Source organism: Schistocerca nitens, chromosome 1 (assembly GCF_023898315.1).
Source record: "Schistocerca nitens isolate TAMUIC-IGC-003100 chromosome 1, iqSchNite1.1, whole genome shotgun sequence".
NCBI classification, from domain to species: Eukaryota; Metazoa; Arthropoda; class Insecta; order Orthoptera; family Acrididae; genus Schistocerca; species Schistocerca nitens.
Window position 1 is genome coordinate 1,004,289,797 of NC_064614.1, and position 22,178 is coordinate 1,004,311,974.

The following is a 22,178-nucleotide window of genomic DNA, read 5'->3' on the forward strand; positions in this document are numbered from 1 at the left end:
AGTCTAGCACACACTACGTTAACTTCACGAACATCTCAAGTACATACATCACTAGATAGCTACATTTGCTACTAAGCAGCTGGCCTTAGTTAATACCGACACAAAAATCAGGTAATAGGCGCGATATAGCATCCAATAACTAAACTTTTAAGGCCCAGTCTGGCAATAAATGCTTTATTCCATTGTTTACAGAGAGCAGAGCTGTTGGCAGTTTCCGAGTATGCTGTGAGATGATTTACTCACGTGTGTGATATTCAGTTTGACAGGACAGTCAATAGAAATATTATTTCGCGCTTTTTTCACAAACTCATTTGTCACGACTGAAGCCTGGACGTCGTGATGTACAAACCATTAAAGAAGAATACTCTTCGGGCAACATTTTCACAAACCAATACAGCATAATGCCTACGTCGCCTACGATGCAATACTACTACTGGCTTATTCCTGACAAATTAAGATCTCTGTAGTATATCATTTGTATCGCTTCGACATTGAAAAATTGATACAGACAGTAACCAATTGATGTCCTCCGTGGAAGTAACGTCTGTGCATGCTTGTACTAACAAATATGGTTACTGCACCTTCGTTTTGTGGCGTAAGAACAAGAGACATCACTGGAGTAGGGGAGAATACAGGAAGAGAAGACTCGACGTGTAGTTTTCCGCGATGCAGAAGGTCGAAATACCCTGCTCCGAAGGCATGCGATTTCCCGTGCGGCGGCATGTCGAGGTGTAGACCGCGCGGCGCGGCTGGATGCTGATGAATGGCTCACGCAGGAGAGCTCGTGCGCGTGTCTCGGGCTGCGGCGATCTCGCACACGGGAAAGTACTGCGGCAGACGATGCAGCACATCCGAAGAGAAATCGTAGACCGCGAAACTCAGTAGGCTCTGCGTGAACGTTCTGCTCTCTTTGCTCGTTACTGCGTAAGTTTAAGATAACACAAGTCTCGTGCACATGCTCGATTTTCTACCCTTCCACTATTTTTCCGAATCGTAATTACAAGTCACGATCGAAACGTTTCCGTTCGAAGGCATTGCAGTCCAGAATCGGTATGCCAATCCGGCAGAATCGCCGTGGGCGTTGAGGATAAGATTAGACTGGACTAGTACTTGTTCCATAGATCATGAATACGACACTTCGTAATGACGTGGAACGTATGAGGTTAATAAAAGCTTTGTATACAATACATTACATTACACAAAATATTACATAACACTTAATATTTTTTTTTTTGGGGTGGTGGTGGTGGGGGGGGGGGGGGGTCGGGGAAATTACCCACTTACTATATCCAAAAATGCATCTAATGAGCAGAGTGAGTTGCCATTCAGAAATTCTTTTAATTTCCTTTTAAATGCTATATGGCTATCTGTCAGACTTTTGATGCTATTAGGTAAGTGACCAAAGACTTCCGTGGCAGCATAATTTACCCCCTTCTGAGCCAAAGTTAGATTTAACCTTGAGTAGTGAAGATCATCCTTTCTCCTAGTGTTGTAGCCATGTACACTTTTGAATTCGTTCGGATTGTTAATGACAAATTTCATAAGTGAATATATATATTGTGAGGCTACAGTGAAGATCCATAGCTCTTTAAATAAGTGTCTGCAGGATGATCTTCGATGAGCTCCAGCAATTATTCTGATTACACGCTTTTGTGCAATGAACACTCTTCTACTCAGTGATGAGTTACCCCAGAATATGACGCCATACGAAAGCAGATAATGAAAATAGGCGTAGTAAGCTAATTTACTGAGATGTATATCGCCAAAATTTGCAATGACCCTAATAGCATCGGGGTGGCCGAGCGGTTCTAGGCGCTACAGTCTGGAACTGCGAGACCGCTACGGTCGCAGGTTCGAATCTTGCCTGGGGCATGGATGTGTGTGATGTCCTTAGGTTAGTTAGGTTTCAGTAGTTCTAAGTTCTAGGGGACTGATGACCTCAGAAGTTAAGTCCCATATTGCTCAGAGCCATTTGAACCATGTTTTGAACCTAATAGCATAAATAGCTGAACTCAAACGTGTCAGCAGATCTTCAGTGTGTTTTTTCCAGTTCAACACCTCATCAATGCATACAGCTAGAAATTTTGAATATTCTACCTTATCTACCGATTTCTGATCGAAGTCTATATTTATTAATGGTGTCATTCCATTTACTGCGTGGAACTGTATATACTGTGTATTGTCAAAGTTTAATGAGAGCCCATTTGCAGAGAACCACTTAATGATCTTCTAAAAAACGTCGTTTACAATTTCATCGGTTAATTTTTGTTTGTTGGTTGTGATAGCTATACTTGTATCATCGGAAAAAAGTACCAGCTTTGCATCTTCGTGAATATAGAAGACAAGTCATTAATATATATTAAGAACATCCGAGGATCCAAGACCGAACTTCATTCTTGATTGTTCCCCAGTTTGAGGAATCATTAGTTTTTTGCATATTATGTGAACTGCTTATTTCAACAATTCTGCACTCTTCCAGTTAGGTACGATTTACACCATTTGAGCGCTGTCTCATTCATACAACAGTACTTGAGCTTATCTAGAAGTAGTCCTGCTACGTGAAGAAGTACGTAACTACCTGCTGCACATCCTCGTCCAAAAGAATCATCGGTCCTTCAAGGCCGTCTTTAAGCGACCGAATCCATGACAATCGCATTGGGAGAGATCACGATTAAAGGGCGGGTGCACGAGTGTTTCCCACTTCATTTGGCGTAGCTTCTGCGTTACGACAGTTGCAATATGTGGACGTCAGTGGTCATGAAGCAGCAGCATCCCTTGGCGCAATTTGTATTCCACAACAGTTGTTTTCGACTTACATGCTGCCCCCTACGCATTCTTCATTCTCCGATGAATATCTGCTGGTGTTTGTGATTTGGAAGCCAAGGAAAGAATAACACCACGTTGGTCCTGTTTGGAAGCATTTGGTAATAATGTCACCATGGTGGAAAGAAATAAAGTCCACGGTACTAAGTGTAACGGAGGATATACTAGGAAGAAAGAAGATAATGAAGAAGAAGAAATGGTTCGACGAGACATGCCAGAAGGCTACAGAAAAGAGAAGGAAGATGAGGGAGAAGTGGCTAGCTGACAGGGAGAATGAGCAGAAAAGGGAACATTTTATCAACATCAGAAGGGAGACAAAACGAATCCTAAGAGCAGAGAAGAGAATATATCTAAACAACTTGCTAGAACAAGTTGAGGCAGAGAGCCAAAACAAGAACTCAAGGCAATTCTTCCAATACCTAAAAAATCGGAAACGAGGATTTCAGAGCCCAACTTTTTTCATTAGAGATAAGAACGGCAACTTGATAAATGACGAGAAAAGAATTGTAGAAAGATGGAGAGACTACTTCTCAGAACCGTTGAATCGCCCAGACCAAGATGACAGATTACCTGCAAACACTACGGAGGAAAGGAAAGATGAAGAAGAATGGGAAGTTAGTGGAGAAGACGTGAAGATCGCAATCATAGGACTCAGAAACAAAAAAGCCACAGGGGAGGACAGGTTAGCATCAGAATTAAATCAAGAAGGGAGATGAGAGCTTACACTTAGAGATATATAAACTGATCCAGTTGATATGAGAGAAGGAGACACTGCCAGAAGAGTGGATATTGGTTGTAATATGTCCAATATACAAGAAGGGAAGCAAAATGGAATGCGGTAACTACAGAGGAATCAGCTTGTTGAATTTAACGTATAAGGTGCTGTCCATCATTATCCTCAGAAAATTGCAACCATTCATAGAGAACAACATACAGGAGTAGCAAGCTGGCTTTCCACCAAACCGATCGACAATAGATCACATTTTCACACTAAGACAATTGTTTGAAACACACTGGGAATATGATAACGATATCTACAGAAAGTCGATTTTCAACGTGCATGTGACAGCATCCACAGTAAAAGCCTATATATGCAATGCGTGACTTCAGAATCCCTAAGAAGCTAGTGAGAATGGTGCAAGCTTATATGGAAGCGTCAAAGGCAGCAGTACGTTTCCGAGGAGCCACATCAGAAACAATTCGAGATTGAGACAGGCCTCAGAGAAGGGGATGCTCTCTCATGTATTCTGTTCAATGTCATGTTAGAGAAAGTAACAAAAGAGTCTAGGCAACAGGAGTGGGCTGGAGTAGAGATGGACGGTAACTTCAATTGTCTCGCATATGCAGATGACGTAGTACTACTGAATGAATCAAAGCACGAATTGAAAGAAATTTACCAGAAAATGGACAATTATGCGCAGAAGGTAGGGCTCAAAGTGAATCGAGACAAAACAGAGTTCATGCAATTAGGAAGAAGACGAGACCAGGAAGAATTTCTTGAGATAGATGGCAAGAGGTTCAAGAGAGTACACCAGTTCAAATACTTGGGATCTTGGTTTACCACGGACAACAACATAAAAATGGACATCAAGGAAAGAATAGCAGTGGGTATGAAATGCAGAGAGACGCTCGGCTCTAAATCGATCTCAGTGAACACTAAGATGAAAATCTACAACACAGTGATATGCCCAGCAGTAATATATGGTTCAGAAACATGGAGCATGACTAAGCGAGAAAGGGAAAAATTATTAATATTTGAAAGAAGAGTAATGAGGAAGATATGGGGTCCAGTTTTATATAACGGAGAATGGAGGAGGAGGAAAAACGAGGAAATCTACCTTCTGATGCGGCAACCAACTATCCTACAGAAGATAAAGAGCCAAAGAATACAATGGGTGGGCCATGTAGCCCGTATGCCGGATGCAAGACAGGCGAAGATGGCACTAGCGGGGAAACCAAACACCAAACGCCCCATTGGACGACCTGGCTGGCGAAGGGCCTAGCAGCCCTGATGAACTGGAGACACCTGGAGGAACCGGGCACAAAACAGGAAGGAATTCAGGCAGTTTGTGGAAGCAGCGCGTGGTCTGCAGGGCCTGTGATCGTTGAATATCTATCTATTTATCTATCTATCTAAAGTTGACGTTTCCGCATTTATCACATGCATAACGAAAAGACACGAATGACACACAAATTTTTTGTCTATAGGGTGGTGCTTGTATACCTGCATCGCAGTCGCGCTACGTTGCATATATGGCAGCAACGGCTTGAAACGGAAACTTTTTGATCGTCCTTTATACGTTGCAGAAGGCAACTAAAGTGCGCGTCATTTATGTTGGCGGCCAAGTTTAGGTTCGTTCTGCGCATATGACGTCACAAAACACAGTCAGCCAATGAAGAGAGAACGACGTTGCCAGATCTCGACTGCACAGCAGAGCACGGGCGAGTGTCTTCAGTTTTAGAAACGTTCAGTCATAAATAAAGTAATAGAACAAAAGCAATGCTTGATAGCAGACTTTCTTTTATAGAAAGTTTGGAAAAAGCATTCTTTATACCAATGGCTTCATATTCTATTAATTAATTAAACCAAACATGGCCGGCCAGTGTGGCCGAGCAGTTCTAGGCGCTTCAGTCTGGAACCGCGCGACCGCTACGGTCGCAGGTTCCAATCCTGCCTCAGGCATGGATGTGTGTGATGTCCTTAGGTTAGTTAGGTTTAATTAGTTCTAAGTTCTAGGGGACTGATGACCTCAGATGTTAAGTCCCATAGTGCGCAGAGCCAGTTGAACCATTTAAACCAAACAAGCAATAGGACTCCTAATTCAGGCGATAGCAAGGAAAGGTGTTTGTATCAATCTCACGAACCGCGTTTTCGCAATAAAGAACAGCGGTAATTGTTTATTTCCTATTGTACTTCGATGAAGTGTGCATAATTCACAGTCATACCAACAGTGTTTGTCAGTATTTTGCGTGACCTGCTAGAGTCCTCATGGAGTTACATTGTAGGACGATCTGCGTTAGTGTAACGGTTAAGGCGTCGGGATAGTAAGTGAAAGGTTAAGAGTTCAAACCTTGTGCGGTGTTTAATATCTTCTTTATTTAAAAACAATATCGAAGTGTCTTACTTCACGAATTTTATTCGTTTGAATGCAATTTTTTGAATTTTCTAGTGCTTTGTCTCTTCGTTAACCCATTCGCTGCTGCAGACACGTGCTCCCCGCATTCCGTGACTGTAATAAAAGTTTTATTTACACCGGGCACGTTTGGCTTTATTTTAAAGCACTTCAATCAATGAAAGGTATGGCACATACACAATGGTACTCATGTTCTCTTTCTTGTTTTTGTTCCACAGTCGGAGTTTTTCCATTGGTATCGAAATATATTCCTCTTGTGCAACTGTAATAAGCGACTTATTTAGACCAGACGCGTTTCTCTCTTTTGAAGCATCTTCAGTGGACAGTATTATGTCTCCTCCATTGCCAAGTCACCTTTCGTAGTTTTGTGCTGCGGTAACACAATATTCAACGTTTGTGTCGGCTGATCAGTGTTTTAGCAAATAAGTGCTGTTTGTGTGTGCCACACACAAAAATTATATTTGACATAGCTCAGAGCACTTCACTGATAGACGGTATATTCAAGTCCTAATGTTTTTGTAAGTCCACAGTTTTGTTTGATGTATTTTGTCTACTTCCTTTTGATTGATTGAAGTGCTTTAAAGTAAAGACAAACGTGCCCGGTGTAAATAAAACTTTTGTTACAGTCGCGAAAGACGGAAAGACGGAATATTTGGTTCTGAGCACTATGGGACTTAACATCTTAGGACATCAGTCCCCTAGAACTTAGAACTAGTTAAACCTAACTAACCTAACGACATCACACACATCCATGCCCGAGGTAGGATTCGAACCTGCGACCGTAGCAGTCGCGCGGTTCCGGACTGCGCGCCTAGAACCGCGAGACCACCACGGCCGGCACGGAATATTTCTCAATATTACATACACCTATGTGGTACTTAAATTAAATGAGATATTGTTATACAGTAAATTTTATATGAAATTTAGGTATCTTGTCCACATTTCATTCTCAACATTGTGGCAACTAAAATCGATCATACGGAAAGTATACTCTATGGACTTTTACCTCTGCAAACTCTTCAAAATTTCGTGCAATGGTTTACTATATTTAATGCTGCATAATAACTGCGTTGAACAACGAAACAAAATTAAGTCATTTATCGGGGGAAGGTATCAGTCAAGAAGATGTGTAAAAATCTAATTTTTGGGCCAAATAGTTTTTGTGGAATCGAATGACAAGAGTGTCAAAGCAGTCGGAACACTATGTGTCAGCACAGGCGAGCAGTGCAGTGACAAAATCGCGCACAGCGCGGAATGCGGGGAGCATGTCTCTGTAGCAGCGAAAGGGTTAATGCGGCCGTGGTGGCTTTACTTCATGAACTGCGCGCTCCCCCCTAAACGTAAGGTTGCGAACTATGCTATACTATGGCGCTGCTTCTCTTGGCGCGTGCGTCGTGTGCAACTGGCAACGCAGCAATCTCCCGCGTCTGGGCGGGCATGCGCGAGCCGCCAAGATAAAAGAATTGAACTATAGTTTCAGACTAAGAGTGTGTCTTTGAAAAATAAACAAATAAAATGTCAAAAAAAGCTTGCCGGACAAAATAGCAGTTACCCCCTCAAAAGAGCAAAATGGTCGCTTTGGTGGGCTGCATGTGGCATAGAACAACGTGGTCATTGTGACCCCCACCGCTGACCTAAGTTCAAATGTTCAAATGTGTGTGAAGTCTTAGGGGACTTAACTGCTAAGGTCATCAGTCCCTAAGCTTACACACTACTTAACCTAAATTATCCTAAGGACAAACACACGCACCTATGCCCGAGGGACCAGCCGCACAATGACTGCAGCGCCTTTGACTGCTCGGCTGATCCCGCCCAGCGCTGACCTAAGTCATGGAAGTATATAGACGCGACAGAACAGCAGGAAGGAGCTCTCGCTTTTGGGCGTGCCCATGACCGCACCTCGGATGAAGTTACAAGATTTTCTGGACTAAACTGACCAGAAGCGGTACGGAGGTTGACTGGAGGCGTGTATTGCGACCCGAAGAGTCGCTGTTTCATCAGAAGTGGTTCCGTGATCTTTTGAGTTTTATTTTCGTGTGATGAGTTCGGCCTCCTCGTTCATGAACCAGGATGTATTTTTTTCAACATTCTCGCTGACTGCTATAATTGTACTGTCGACAGTCCCGTCTTCCAAGATTATAACAGCCATGTTCAGACGGCTGTGTTCACACATTCCTGGCTTGTCGATCAGTTTGGCATCTCCAGATCTTAATCCTGTGGAAAATGTCTGGAACCATCGGGACAGCGGGTGAAACGTGGCAATGAACGTCCTTGCAGTTTGGTAGCTCTATGGGATCTTTGCATCAATTAGTGGCTTCAGCTGGATACGACACACATGAAGTAACATGTGGAAGCTCTACCTCGCCGAACAGAGGCCTTTATCAAGGCTAGAGATGGTGTTACATGACATTTGAGTTATGTCTTCAGAGAGGTTTTCTAATATTTGTCCAGTCTCCTTATGCTGGATGTAATAAGTATAAGCGCAGACATTTTTAGATGTGGTACCTCAGTATGCGCACACTTCATTGTGTTGGTTGATTTTTCTCTGCGTCGAACAGTCTTCCCACAAACACAAGAATTTTACGACCTGATGTTTTCTGCACGGTTGTACTGCACCACTATGTGAACTGTAGACTAACCGTTTCGATTCACACTTCAACATTGGACCTGTTTCCCAGGGGAAAATAAGCATTGATGGATTGCTCTTTCCACATGTACTTCCTGGTACTAACCAACCTAAAAACATACAACTTGTAATGGCTATAATTATTAGTCTGGAAATGACGTAAATACTAATGTAATGTCGTTCCGTATACCGATCTCAATCACCAATAAAAATATCTGCAGTTACACTCTTTACATGCCGTAAATTGTTCCTGTGACTATTTCTCTTTGGAAAAACAGAACAAGTAGAACGTACTATTGAAGAATGAAAATTAATAAGCCATGACGTAAAATGTGATTTTTCGATGGGTCTTTTACAGATAGCCGTAATCGTCGCGCTGAGTTTCAGAACTCAATATGCAACGGACTTTGACTTTGACTCTTCCTCTTGGGTCCTTTTCGTGTGAATGTCTCTTACTGACTGTAGTAGTGTAATATTCATAATCAAAGTTTCTGCAATCAGAGTTCCAACGATCCAAGATTCTGTAACAATCTTTGTAGGAAAAACATTATTTATCTTCCCTAACTGCATAAGAGTCTTTTTGGTTCTGTGGGTGTTTCGCTACAAACGTCGGTGAAATGTTCAGAGTTAACTTTGTTGAAGTCAGTGTGTTTCATCCGTCCTCCTGTCAGAGCAGATTGTTTAAATGTAATAAACATTTTAAGCATATTCTGCAGCAAATGAGAACAATTGTGATTCCGTTCCTAAGCTTATACTGTATACAAAATATTCTGTATGGCAATGCAATTTTTTTCTCGAAGCTAAAGGGTTTGCTGGTGTATTTTTAGGTGCTGATTTCAGGCAAAGTACTCAGAATATTTCAATCACATACAGTTTTGACTCACATTCAGAATTTATATGAGGTATTATTGACGACGCAGGTTGCAAGTGCTACTCTGTGATGAAGAGGTTGGCACAGGAGAGGAATTCGCTAGGTCTGCAAAATGCAGCTGTTTAATCGTTGTGTAAATACCAGTTTTTTTTGTAAAGATTTTCAATGTAACATGCTACAAAAATATGTTTAATTTTATAGTCTACAATTCCATAACCCATGTACTTCGGTGATACTGTAATGTTGAGGCTCATAAGTCTGTTTTAAATATCGACTGCTGCCTGATTTTTTGAATTTCTTAGTTTCAAGAGGTTATGTTAGTTCTGCTGACTACTTCTGATACATCTGTGGCAAACTTAAAGTTATCAGGTAAGTGTATTTTACGTACTTTGACGTGAAGGTTGGGGGCCAGGGCAAGTCGTGGGTCCATAACGACTATGTTCAAGTTGTGAGGGAGGACCCGTGATCCTATGCGAATTGAGCAGTTATGCAAAAACAAGCACTGGTCTCAAAAAATATGGCCAATGTGAACGCCAAAAGTTGGAGGGAAGAACGTACTATTCGATTCAAAGGTGCACCCAAAAAGAGCTTCTGTCTGCTTTTCGTATAAAACTTGTCATTATAAAACAATTAATTAAAGCCCTACTCAAAGATGCTGACAGTTTAAAGTATGCGGCAAGCAAGTTACAGGGGCTGTCAGAGGCTGAGATGAAAGAAGGGAGTTTTTGTCAGCTCTGACGTCCGGAAACTAATTAAAAGACGAAACACTTGAAGACAAAGTTAATGAAATTTAAGGATCATCTTGGATATACTTTAATCAAAATGTCAACGAGTCTGTTGGCAACTGCAAAAAACTTGAGTACGATAATTATGTTACGGTATAGAATATAAAGGGGGAGAAATTAGATTTTTTTTATTAAAATCATTCACATTGCCTCAAGCAAATTCAAGTCATGCCAGATACAGAGGCGCAAGCAGGAAGTGAGTCATTATGTCGCAAGTAAGTCAGGTCGACAACACTGCCTGCCGAGTAAGAAGTAAGCATTCGGCAGAAAAGAGGACGGAAAACCAAAGCAAGAGAGACAAGCATATTCATTAGCTCGTAAGGCATGTTGCAAGAAACTGTAGCTATTTCACGAGACCATGTAGCGAGGGACTGATACAACAGTTAACAGCCTCTTAAGTAAATGAAGCAGAATGGGGAGGACACATTCGGTCATTACGAACCGAGTCTGCGTCATAACCTCACACTATCTCCCTTTAAATACTCCAGCTCTTGTCTTGAGTTGATCATTGGGACTGATTGCATTCACAGTAATCGCACTCGATTCCATGATTACGTTGCTGTAGTGAGTCTATGTCCTAGATGATCCAGCACCGTCTATGGACTAGCCGAAGATGTACCGATGATGATGGCCTTCACCGGATGAGCTTCATGCTGCTCGCCGCCTACCATCTACTGGAGAAATTGATTGTCTTCTGACAACACCACGTCGCAGTGTGCTGCCGATACCGGACCCTAACGCAGAAGTCAACAACGGGGGCTCTTGGCGTCGACGTTCTACCCAGCACGCAGGCGCCCTCGGGTGCAGAAACCTACCAGGGGTACGGAAGAGATCAACCAACTACAAGACTACCGACACCAGATAAATACACCTATCCGCTATGTATCTGGTGTCGGTAGTCTTGTGGTAGGCTGATCTCTTCATCGTTGAATTCGGAGCGGGACCAAGTACACTCCGCAGCCGGGGCGAGAACCGCTTCGCGCCGGGCAGTCGCTGCCCCACTCGGTCGCAGCCGCCACGCCTCCAGGGTCGCTGACATCACCTACCGGGCGTGCAAACGCTGAGATGACTGGACGGACGTCAGCTAGAATCCAACACGCAGCTGAATAACCGAGGCTACTGGAGAAGAACGAAGGCTTGTAAAAATTGTGAATAAATGAATGAACTCGAATAATGTTTTACTGACGTTGTTGATGCTTCACAGATTTCCAACAGCTACCCTAACTTCACGCAGAGGTCTCTGTGCTCGGGCCTCTGTAATTAGTAAGAGAAACGCTGGATAGCTTCAAAGTATTGGATTCTTCAATGAGATTGAAGCTGCACTTTATGGATTCCTGCATAGGCTATTTTCTGGAAAATCCAGACGCTGCCGCGCGGGGTAGCCGCGCGGTTTGGGGCGTCTTGCCACGGTTCGCGCGGCTGCCTCCGTCGGAGGTTCGAGTTCTCCCTCGCGCATGGATGTATGTGTTGATCTTAGCGTAAGTTAGTTTAAGTTAGAGTAAGTAGTATGTAAGGCTAGGTACCGATGACCTCCGCAGTTTGGTCCCATAGAACTTACCACAAATTTCCAGATGCTGTGAGTGAGGTACAGGGAGTATGGTTTCAACAACACATTAAACAAGTGGAATGATCGATGGGATGTCATCATGATAGCTGAAAGCTGCTGGATGCCGTACACGGCGTGTCCTCACTCAGTGTACACAAGAAAATGCAACGGCGATTTGAAGATCTGAGGAACATAATATTTCATTGTGATATTAGGAGAGCCTTAAAATTTTTTTTTCAACGTTAGTGTTTTGTATGAATTTTCTGGGTCTTCATTATTACCTTGTTCAAATGATTCAAATGGCTCTGAGCACTATGGGACTTAACATCTGTGGTCGTCAGTCCCCTAGAACTTAGAACTACTTAAACCTAACTAACCTAAGGACATCACACACATCCATGCCCGAGGCAGGATTCGAACCTGCGACCGTAGCAGTTACGCGGTTCCAGACTGAAGCGCCTAGAACCGCACGGCCATACCGGGCGGCTATTACTTTGTGAAAAAACCTTGTATGATTGATGGAAACCAATAGCATTTTTGAACTTAGTGTATCAAAAACATTGGAATCAACTAAAATGTTTAGCGAAAAAATTTCAAACTATAAATTTGTAAGATATGATACTGCGTTAAGAGTTTGACAGAGCACTGAAAGACCTGAGTCGAATCAAGGCCCCCGGAGTAGACAACATTCCATTAGAACTACTGATAGCCTTGGGAGAGCCAGAACTGACAAAACTCTGCCATCTGGTGAGCAAGATGCATGAGACAGGCGAAATACCCTCAGACTTCAAGAAGAATATAATAATTCCAATCCCAAAGAAAGCAGGTGTTGACAGATGTGAAAATTACCGAACTATCAGTTTAATAAGTCACGGCTGCAAAATACTAACACGAATTCGGTACAGACGAATGGAAAAACTGGTAGAAGCCGACCTCGGGGAAGATCAGTTTGGATTCCGTAGAAATGTTGTAACACGTGAGGCAATACTGCCCCTACGACTTATCTTAGAAGATATTAAGGAAAGGCAAACCTACGTTTCAAGCATTTGTGGACTTAGATAAAGCGTTTGACAATGGTGACTGGAATACTCTCTTTCAAATTCTGAAGGCGGCAGGGGTAAAATGCAGGGAGTGAAAGGCTATTTACAATTTGTACAGAAACCAGATGGCAGTTATAAGAATCGAGGGGCATGAAAGGGAAGCAGTGGTTGGGAAGGGAGTGAGACGGGGTTGTAGCCTCTCCCCGATATTATTCAATCTGTATATTGAGCAAGCATAAAGGAAAAAAAGAAAAATTCGGAGTAGGAATTAAAATCCGTGGAGAAGAAACATTGTAATTCTGTCAGAGACAGCAAAGGACCTGGAAGAGCAGCTGAAAGGAATGGGAGTTTCTTGAAAGGAGGGTGTAAGATGAACATCAACAACAGCAAAACGAGGATAATGGAATGTAGTCGAATGAAATCGGGTGATGCTGAGGGCATTAGATTAGGAAATGAGACACTTAAAGTAGTAAAGGAGTTTTGTTATTTGGGGAGGAAAACAACTGATGATGGTCGAAGCAGAGAGGATATGAAATGTAGACTGGCAATGGCAAGGAAAGCGTTTCTGAAGAAGAGTAATTTGTTAACATCGGGTATAGATTTAAGTGTCAGGAAGTCGTTTCTGAAAGTATTTGCATAGAGTGTGGTCATGTATGGAAGTGAAACGTGGACGATAAATAGTTTGGACAGTAAGAGAATAGAAGCTTTCGAAATGTGGTGCTACAGAAGAATGCTGAAGATTAGATGGGTAGATCACATAACTAATGAGGAGGTATTGAATAGAGTTGGGGAGAAGAGGAGTTTGTGGCACAACTTCACCAGAAGAAGGGATCGGTTGTTAGGATATGTTCTGAGGCATGAAGGGATCACCGATTTAGTATTGGAGGGCAGCGTGGAGGGTAAAAATCGTAGACGGAGACCAAGAGATGAATACGGGAAACAGATTCAGAAGGATGTAGGTTGCAGTAGTTACTGGGAGATGAAGCAGCTTGCACAGGATAGAGTAGCATGGAGAGCTGCATCAAACCAGTCTGTGGACTGAAGACCACAACAAACAATTATTAGGAGTGCCTTATAAATTTTTTTCAACGTGCCTGTTTTCTATGAATTTTCTGGGTCTTCTGTATTACTTTGTGAAAAATCCTTGTACACTCCTGGAAATTGAAATAAGAACACCGTGAATTCATTGTCCCAGGAAGGGGAAACTTTATTGACACATTCCTGGGGTCAGATACATCAAATGATCACACTGACAGAACCACAGGCACATAGACACAGGCAACAGAGCATGCACAATGTCGGCACTAGTACAGTGTATATCGACCTTTCGCAGCAATGCAGGCTGCTATTCTCCCATGGAGACGATCGTAGAGATGCTGGATGTAGTCCTGTGGAACGGCTTGCCATGCCATTTCCACCTGACGCCTCAGTTGGACCAGCGTTCGTGCTGGACGTGCAGACCGCGTGAGACGACGCTTCATCCAGTCCCAAACATGCTCAATGGGGGACAGATCCGGAGATCTTGTGGCCAGGGTAGTTGACTTACACCTTCTAGAGCACGTTGGGTGGCACGGGATACATGCGGACGTGCATTGTCCTGTTGGAACAGCAAGTTCCCTTGCCGGTCTAGGAATGGTAGAACGATGGGTTCGATGACGGTTTGGATGTACCGTGCGCTATTCAGTGTCCCCTCGACGATCACCAGTGGTGTACGGCCAGTGTAGGAGATCGCTCCCCACACCATGATGCCGGGTGTTGGCCCTGTGTGCCTCGGTCGTATGCAGTCCTGATTGTGGCGCTCACCTGCACGGCGCCAAACACGCATACGACCATCATTGGCACCAAGGCAGAAGCGACTCTCATCGCTGAAGACGACACGTCTCCATTCGTCCCTCCATTCACGCCTGTCGCGACACCACTGGAGGCGGGCTGCACGATGTTGGGGCGTGAGCGGAAGACGGCCTAACGGTGTGAGGGACCGTAGCCCAGCTTCATGGAGACGGTTGCGAATGGTCCTCGCCGATACCCCAGGAGCAACAGTGTCCCTAATTTGCTGGGAAGTGGCGGTGCGGTCCCCTACGGCACTGCGTAGGATCCTACGGTCTTGGCGTGCATCCGTGCGTCGCTGCGGTCCGGTCCCAGGTCGACGGGCACGTGCACCTTCCGCCGACCACTGGCGACAACATCGATGTACTGTGGAGACCTCACGCCCCACGTGTTGAGCAATTCGGCGGTATGTCCACCCGGCCTCCCGCATGCCCACTATACGCCCTCGCTCAAAGTCCGTCAACTGCACATACGGTTCACGTCCACGCTGTCGCGGCATGCTACCAGTGTTAAAGACTGCGATGGAGCTCCGTATGCCACGGCAAACTGGCTGACACTGACGGCGGCGGTGCACAAATGCTGCGCAGCTAGCGCCATTCGACGGCCAACACCGCGGTTCCTGGTGTGTCCGCTGTGCCGTGCGTGTGATCATTGCTTGTACAGCCCTCTCGCAGTGTCTGGAGCAAGTATGGTGGGTCTGACACACCGGTGTCAATGTGTTCTTTTTTCCATTTCCAGGAGTGTATGATAGACGGAACCCATTAGCATTTCTGAACGTAGTGTATCAAAAAACATTGGAATCAGCTAAAATGTTAAGCGAAAAAATTTCAAACTATAAATTAAAATCAAACAATGGAAACTATAAATTTGTAGATTTGTGATTATTACAGTTATTGCCTAACGAAATATACTGGGGCGCAAAGCGTAAGGACGAAAACAACTTTCGCATGGTGAGTCACTCTCAAGTTGCATAGCTCTATGAAACTTGGATCATACATAGAGAAAACTGCAACAGTGTAATAGAGAAGGTATCTGAAAGAAATACGCAATAATACGAACAGAAGTAACATTTTTTTCCGAAAGCAATGTTCACTGAAGTAAACACAATTCATGATGGTTCCCTGGACATAACAACACGCGTGACATGGCTCTTAATAGGGCGTGTGATCATCAGAGACTGTAGTACATGCTGTGCAACATGCTCTCACACTGGCCACAAGGTTGGTAAGAAGTTCTTGTTGTAGGGCAATCCATTCCTCCACCAGCACGGGTAACAGATGCTGGATGGTCCGGTCGTTGGTGCATCTGGACACGCTGCAGTACGTTTCCCGAACATAGCCGACACGTTATCGACGTGATTTAAGTCGGGGAAATGGGCACGACCTCCCATTCGCCGAATATCCTCATGTTCCAAGAGCTCCACCACCTGCACGGTTCGATGCGGTCGCGCATTCTCATCCACAAAAATGAAATCAGGACCAAATGTACTCCTGAAAAGACACATGTGGGAAAGGAGTACAGTGTCAAAATAAACAGGCGAATGTAAGGTGTTCAAAATATGGAGGAAAGTATGCCAATGCAGCGTTATGCCTTCCCACACCATAAGACTTGAACCACCATAACGATCGTGTTAGTGTTGGACGTACCCCCAAATGGCGGGAGGATGGAACGTGTAATGCACCCAGGAACCTTGTCGAAGCTGATCGTTTTGGAGTGTAAGGTGCTATGGTGTTGGGAGGCATGATGTTGCATAGGCATGGTTTTCTTCCCCCTTTGAGCAAGCATCACTCACTGACCAACGTTATTATGACACTGTACTCCTCCCGTAGGTGCGTCTTTTCAGGAGTACATCCGGCCCGGATTTCATTTTTGTGGATGACAAGGAGCTCTTGGAACCAGAAGATATTCAGCGAAAGAACTGACCTGCCAGTTCCCACAGAGGAAGTGTGGGACGCGTTTAGGAAACGTATTGCAGAAGTTGTCGACCGTGCTGGTGGAGGAATGGGAGGAATGGAATTCTCCACCAAAAGAACTCCTTACGGACCTTGTGGTCAACATGGGAGCACATTGCAGAGCATACTCTGCTGTGCGTGCAGATTACAAATCCTTTCAAGAACCACCTCCTGCCTTTTCAATGTTCAGGAGACCATCATGTATCGCTATGACTTCATTGTAATAACCATCTTTGAATAAAAGTGTAACATCTGTTCGACTCAATTCGTATTTCATTCATATAGCTTCTTTACTGTATTGTAACGGGTGTCTCTATGTATGGTCCAATTTGTTTGAGCTATGTTACTTGGCAGTGATACATCATGACAAAATTAGTTTCGTCCTAGTTTTGCACAGCAGTGTACTTCAAGTTTGTTATGGTTTCCTTCCCGCCTTGATGTCTCTTCCGCACGAGTCTCTCCACAACAAGCTGCCTCAAGTCGCACCTGTAAACCTATTTATTGCTGTATACTCTTCAGCCCAAAAACTGATTTGACACACCTCTGCACGTCAGTTTATCCGGTACAAGTCTCTTCATCTCTGCATAACAAGCGGAACCTACACCCGTTTCAACCTGCTTACTGTGGCCAACCCTTTATCTCCCTCTTTAATTTTTACCCTCTCCACTTGCATCCATTACTAAATTGACTATTCCTTGATGCCTCAGCATATAGCGTACCAACCGATCCCTTCTTTCGGTCAAGATACGCCATAAATTCCTGTTCTTCGCAGTTCGACTCAGTAATTCCCCGTTCGTTATCCGATATATCCATCCAATTTTCATCATTCTAGTGTAGCACCACATCGCTAAAAAACCAGAAGTGGGTTAATGAAGTGTGTAATATTAGCGGAAAAAAAGTGTGAAAAATCCCTGTCTCTAAGCGTGAGCGGCCGTTGGTACATGTGTTATGGGACAAAGGAAAAGCTAATATGGAGATACAGCAAGAGAAGGCAAAGGATAGAATATGCAGAACAGAATATGCATGTACACTGAGAGGAACTGACTCACGCAAGGTGCGAAGAAATTGAGAGATGCTTGTAAGTAATCGACCGATAGTTGAATGGAAAGGAAAAGAAGCTACTCGGAGTGACTGGAACTTAACATTATCTCATTTTATCAAATACCTAATGGTGATGCATTGCTTGTTGAGATCGAGTCACACTGTACGTCATGGAACGGAAAATCAAAACATTCGAGATGCATTTCAAATGGCGTCATTCAGACAGACTGTCAACTGTATTGGATGTCAGCGTCAAAGCTTTACGGAAAGAAAGTTTTGACGTTTACGTTGGTGGTGGGAAAGTACGTCGTCTACTAACGTCGGAAGTTACCTATTCCTAGAGCGCTCATTCAGATTACAGAAGTCGAGTTGGTGTTGTTAATCTCATTATTCTTTATTTTATTGATCGTTTTGTTTCGTGGCGTATCGTGACGTTCCCCCGAGGATTTGGATATTATTTTGAATGAATGTTGTCCCACAGATGAGGCCAAATATCTGAAAGCGTAAATGATTTAGGTTTTACAATATCTGGACAAAGAAATGTTTTACACTTTTCATAAATAACAACATAAATTAATGACTCAATTTTCATAACAAGCATTTCTAAAAAGTGAAATAGTCAGCTCTATCGAAGGAAAAAAATACAGTTACTTTTGATGTTATTTTGTAACTGAAAAAAAATAATAATACGCTGTGAATAAGGTAAAAAGGCTCTGTATATTGCCATATAAGTACTGTGTGATGTGTTTGTATGTACGAGGGTCACTCCAAAAGAAATGCACACTATTTTTGTAAAAATACAGTTTTTATTCTGCATGTGTGAAAGTTTTACAGTGTGTAGATGCATCTTTCCCGCTTGTTTTCAAACTTAGTTCAACCTGTTCCCATGAGTGGCGGCGTCACAGCATGTCTTCAAGATGGCTGCTACACTTGACGTTCATCAGAACGAACGTGCTGTCATAGAATTCCTGTGCTGTGAAAACGAGACAGTGGGAAACATCCACAAGAGGTTGAAAAAGGTGTATGGAGATGCTGCTGTCGATTGCAGTACATTTAGTCGGTGGTCAAGCAGGTTACGTGATGAAAGCGGGCACTGCAATATTGAGGATTGTCCTCGCAGCGGCAGGCCTCGTACTGCACACACTCCAATGTGCAGAGAGTTAACGAATTGGTGACTGCTGACAGACGCATCACAGTGAACGAATTGTCACGCTACGTTTGGGTGGGGCAAGGAAGTGTTTGCAGAATACTGAAAGTGTTGGCGTTAAAACAGGCGCGGAGAAAACCATGAAAGCGATCACAAAACTCGGATGGACAACACTGAAACACCCGCTTTACAGTCCTGACCTGTCTCCATGTGACTATCATCTCTTTGGGACTTAGTGGTAAAAGGTTTGAAGATGATGACTCCCTTGTGCATGCTGCCAAACAGTGGCTCCAACAGGTTGGTCCAGAATTTTACCGTGCGGGTGTACAGGCGCTGGTTCCAAAATGGCGTAAGGCAGTTGAGAGGGATGGAAATAATGTGGAGAAATGAAAATATTGTTCCTAAAGGATGTATCTACACACTGTAAAACTTTCAAACATGTAGAATAAAAGATGGATTTAAAAAAAATAGTGTGCTTTTCTTTTGGAGTGACCCTCGTATATATTTTATGGAGCAACAAAGGCCGTTTTGAAATATTTGGCTATTACTCTTCCCAGTCTTTCAGTTCTCTTAAATGCAGAAGATTTACCACAAAACATTTAACAAGAACATCCATTACGAATTTCTCTTCGACCATTGACAAACTTTATGATTGGTTGTTCCATAATTATTATACTACACTCCTGGAAATTGAAATAAGAACACCGTGAATTCATTGTCCCAGGAAGGGGAAACTTTATTGACACATTCCTGGGGTCAGATACATCAAATGATCACACTGACAGAACCACAGGCACATAGACACAGGCAACAGAGCATGCACAATGTCGGCACTAGTACAGTGTATATCGACCTTTCGCAGCAATGCAGGCTGCTATTCTCCCATGGAGACGATCGTAGAGATGCTGGATGTAGTCCTGTGGAACGGCTTGCCATGCCATTTCCACCTGACGCCTCAGTTGGACCAGCGTTCGTGCTGGACGTGCAGACCGCGTGAGACGACGCTTCATCCAGTCCCAAACATGCTCAATGGGGGACAGATCCGGAGATCTTGTGGCCAGGGTAGTTGACTTACACCTTCTAGAGCACGTTGGGTGGCACGGGATACATGCGGACGTGCATTGTCCTGTTGGAACAGCAAGTTCCCTTGCCGGTCTAGGAATGGTAGAACGATGGGTTCGATGACGGTTTGGATGTACCGTGCGCTATTCAGTGTCCCCTCGACGATCACCAGTGGTGTACGGCCAGTGTAGGAGATCGCTCCCCACACCATGATGCCGGGTGTTGGCCCTGTGTGCCTCGGTCGTATGCAGTCCTGATTGTGGCGCTCACCTGCACGGCGCCAAACACGCATACGACCATCATTGGCACCAAGGCAGAAGCGACTCTCATCGCTGAAGACGACACGTCTCCATTCGTCCCTCCATTCACGCCTGTCGCGACACCACTGGAGGCGGGCTGCACGATGTTGGGGCGTGAGCGGAAGACGGCCTAACGGTGTGCGGGACCGTAGCCCAGCTTCATGGAGACGGTTGCGAATGGTCCTTGCCGATACCCCAGGAGCAACAGTGTCCCTAATTTGCTGGGAAGTGGCGGTGCGGTCCCCTACGGCACTGCGTAGGATCCTACGGTCTTGGCGTGCATCCGTGCGTCGCTGCGGTCCGGTCCCAGGTCGACGGGCACGTGCACCTTCCGCCGACCACTGGCGACAACATCGATGTACTGTGGAGACCTCACGCCCCACGTGTTGAGCAATTCGGCGGTACGTCCACCCGGCCTCCCGCATGCCCACTATACGCCCTCGCTCAAAGTCCGTCAACTGCACATACGGTTCACGTCCACGCTGTCGCGGCATGCTACCAGTGTTAAAGACTGCGATGGAGCTCCGTATGCCACGGCAAACTGGCTGACACTGACGGCGGCGGTGCACAAATGCTGCGCAGCTAGCGCCATTCGACGGCCAACACCGCGGTTCCTGGTGTGTCCGCTGTGCCGTGCGTGTGATCATTGCTTGTACAGCCCTCTCGCAGTGTCTGGAGCAAGTATGGTGGGTCTGACACACCGGTGTCAATGTGTTCTTTTTTCCATTTCCAGGAGTGTATATTCGGGCTTTGAAGTTGACTGGCATACTCTCTTTCAAATTCTGAAGTTGGCAGGGGTAAAATACAGGGAGCGAAATGCTATTTACAATTTATATAGAAACCAAATGGCAGTTATAGGAGTCGAAGGACACGAATGGGAAGCAATGGCTGGGAAGGGAGTGAGACAGGGTTGTAGCATCCCCGATGTTATTCAATCTGTATATTGAGCAAGCAGTGAAGGAAACAAAAGAAAAATTTGGAGTGGGTATTAAAATCCATGGAGAAGAAATAAAAACTTTGAGGTTCGCCGATGACATTGCAGTTCTGTTATAGACAGCAAAGGACTTGGAAGAGCAGTTGAACGGAATGGATAGTGTCTTGAGAGGAGGATATAAGATGAACATCAACAAAAGCAAAACGAGGATAATGGAATGTAGTCGAATTAAGTCGGGTGATGCTGAGGGAATTAGATTAGGAAATGACACACTTAAAGTAGTAAAGGAGTTTTGCTATTTGGGGAGCAAAATAACTGATGATGGTCGAAGTAGAGAGGATGTAAAATGTAGACTGGCAATGGCAAGGAAATCGTTTATGAAGAAGAGAAATTTGTTAACATCGAGTATAGATGCAAGTGTCAGGAAGTCGTTTCTGAAAGTATTTATATGGAGTGTAGCCATGTATGGAAGTGAAACATGGACGATAAATAGTTTGGACAAGAAGAGAATAGAAGCTTTCGAAATGTGGTGCTACAGAAGAATGCTGAAGATTAGATGGATAGATCACACAACTAATGAGGAGGTATTGAATAGAATTGCTGAGAAGAGAGCCGGCCAGAGTGGCCATGCGGTTCTAGGCGCTACAGTCTGGAGCCGCGTGACCGCTGCGGTCAAAGGTTCGAATCCTGCCTCGGGCATGGATGTGTGTGATGTCCTTAGGTTAGTTAGGTTTAAGTAGTTCTAAGTTCTAGGGGACTGATGACCTCAGCAGTTAAGTCCCATAGTGCTCAGAGCCATTTGAACCATTTTTTTGGAGAAGAGAAGTTTGTGGCACGACTAGAAGAAGGGATCGGTTGGTAGGACATGTTCTGAGGCATCGAAGGATCACCAATTTAGTATTGGAGGGCAGCATGGAAGGTAATAATCGTAGAGGGAGACCAAGAGATGAATACACTAAGGAGATTCAGAATGATGTAGGTTGCAGAAGTTACTGGGAGATGAAGAAGCTTGGACAGGAGAGAGTAGCATGGAAAGCTGCATCAAACCATCCTCAGGACTGAAGACCACAACAACAACATTCGGGCTTTTA

The 22,178-nt window shown here is 44.3% G+C and overlaps 1 protein-coding gene across 1 annotated transcript in view; it reads right to left on the reverse strand.

The window, feature by feature from the left end:
- Positions 1–22,178, reverse strand: part of LOC126237916 (serine proteinase stubble) — a 771,897-nt gene that overhangs the window by 86,648 nt on the left and 663,071 nt on the right. The window lies entirely within an intron of this gene.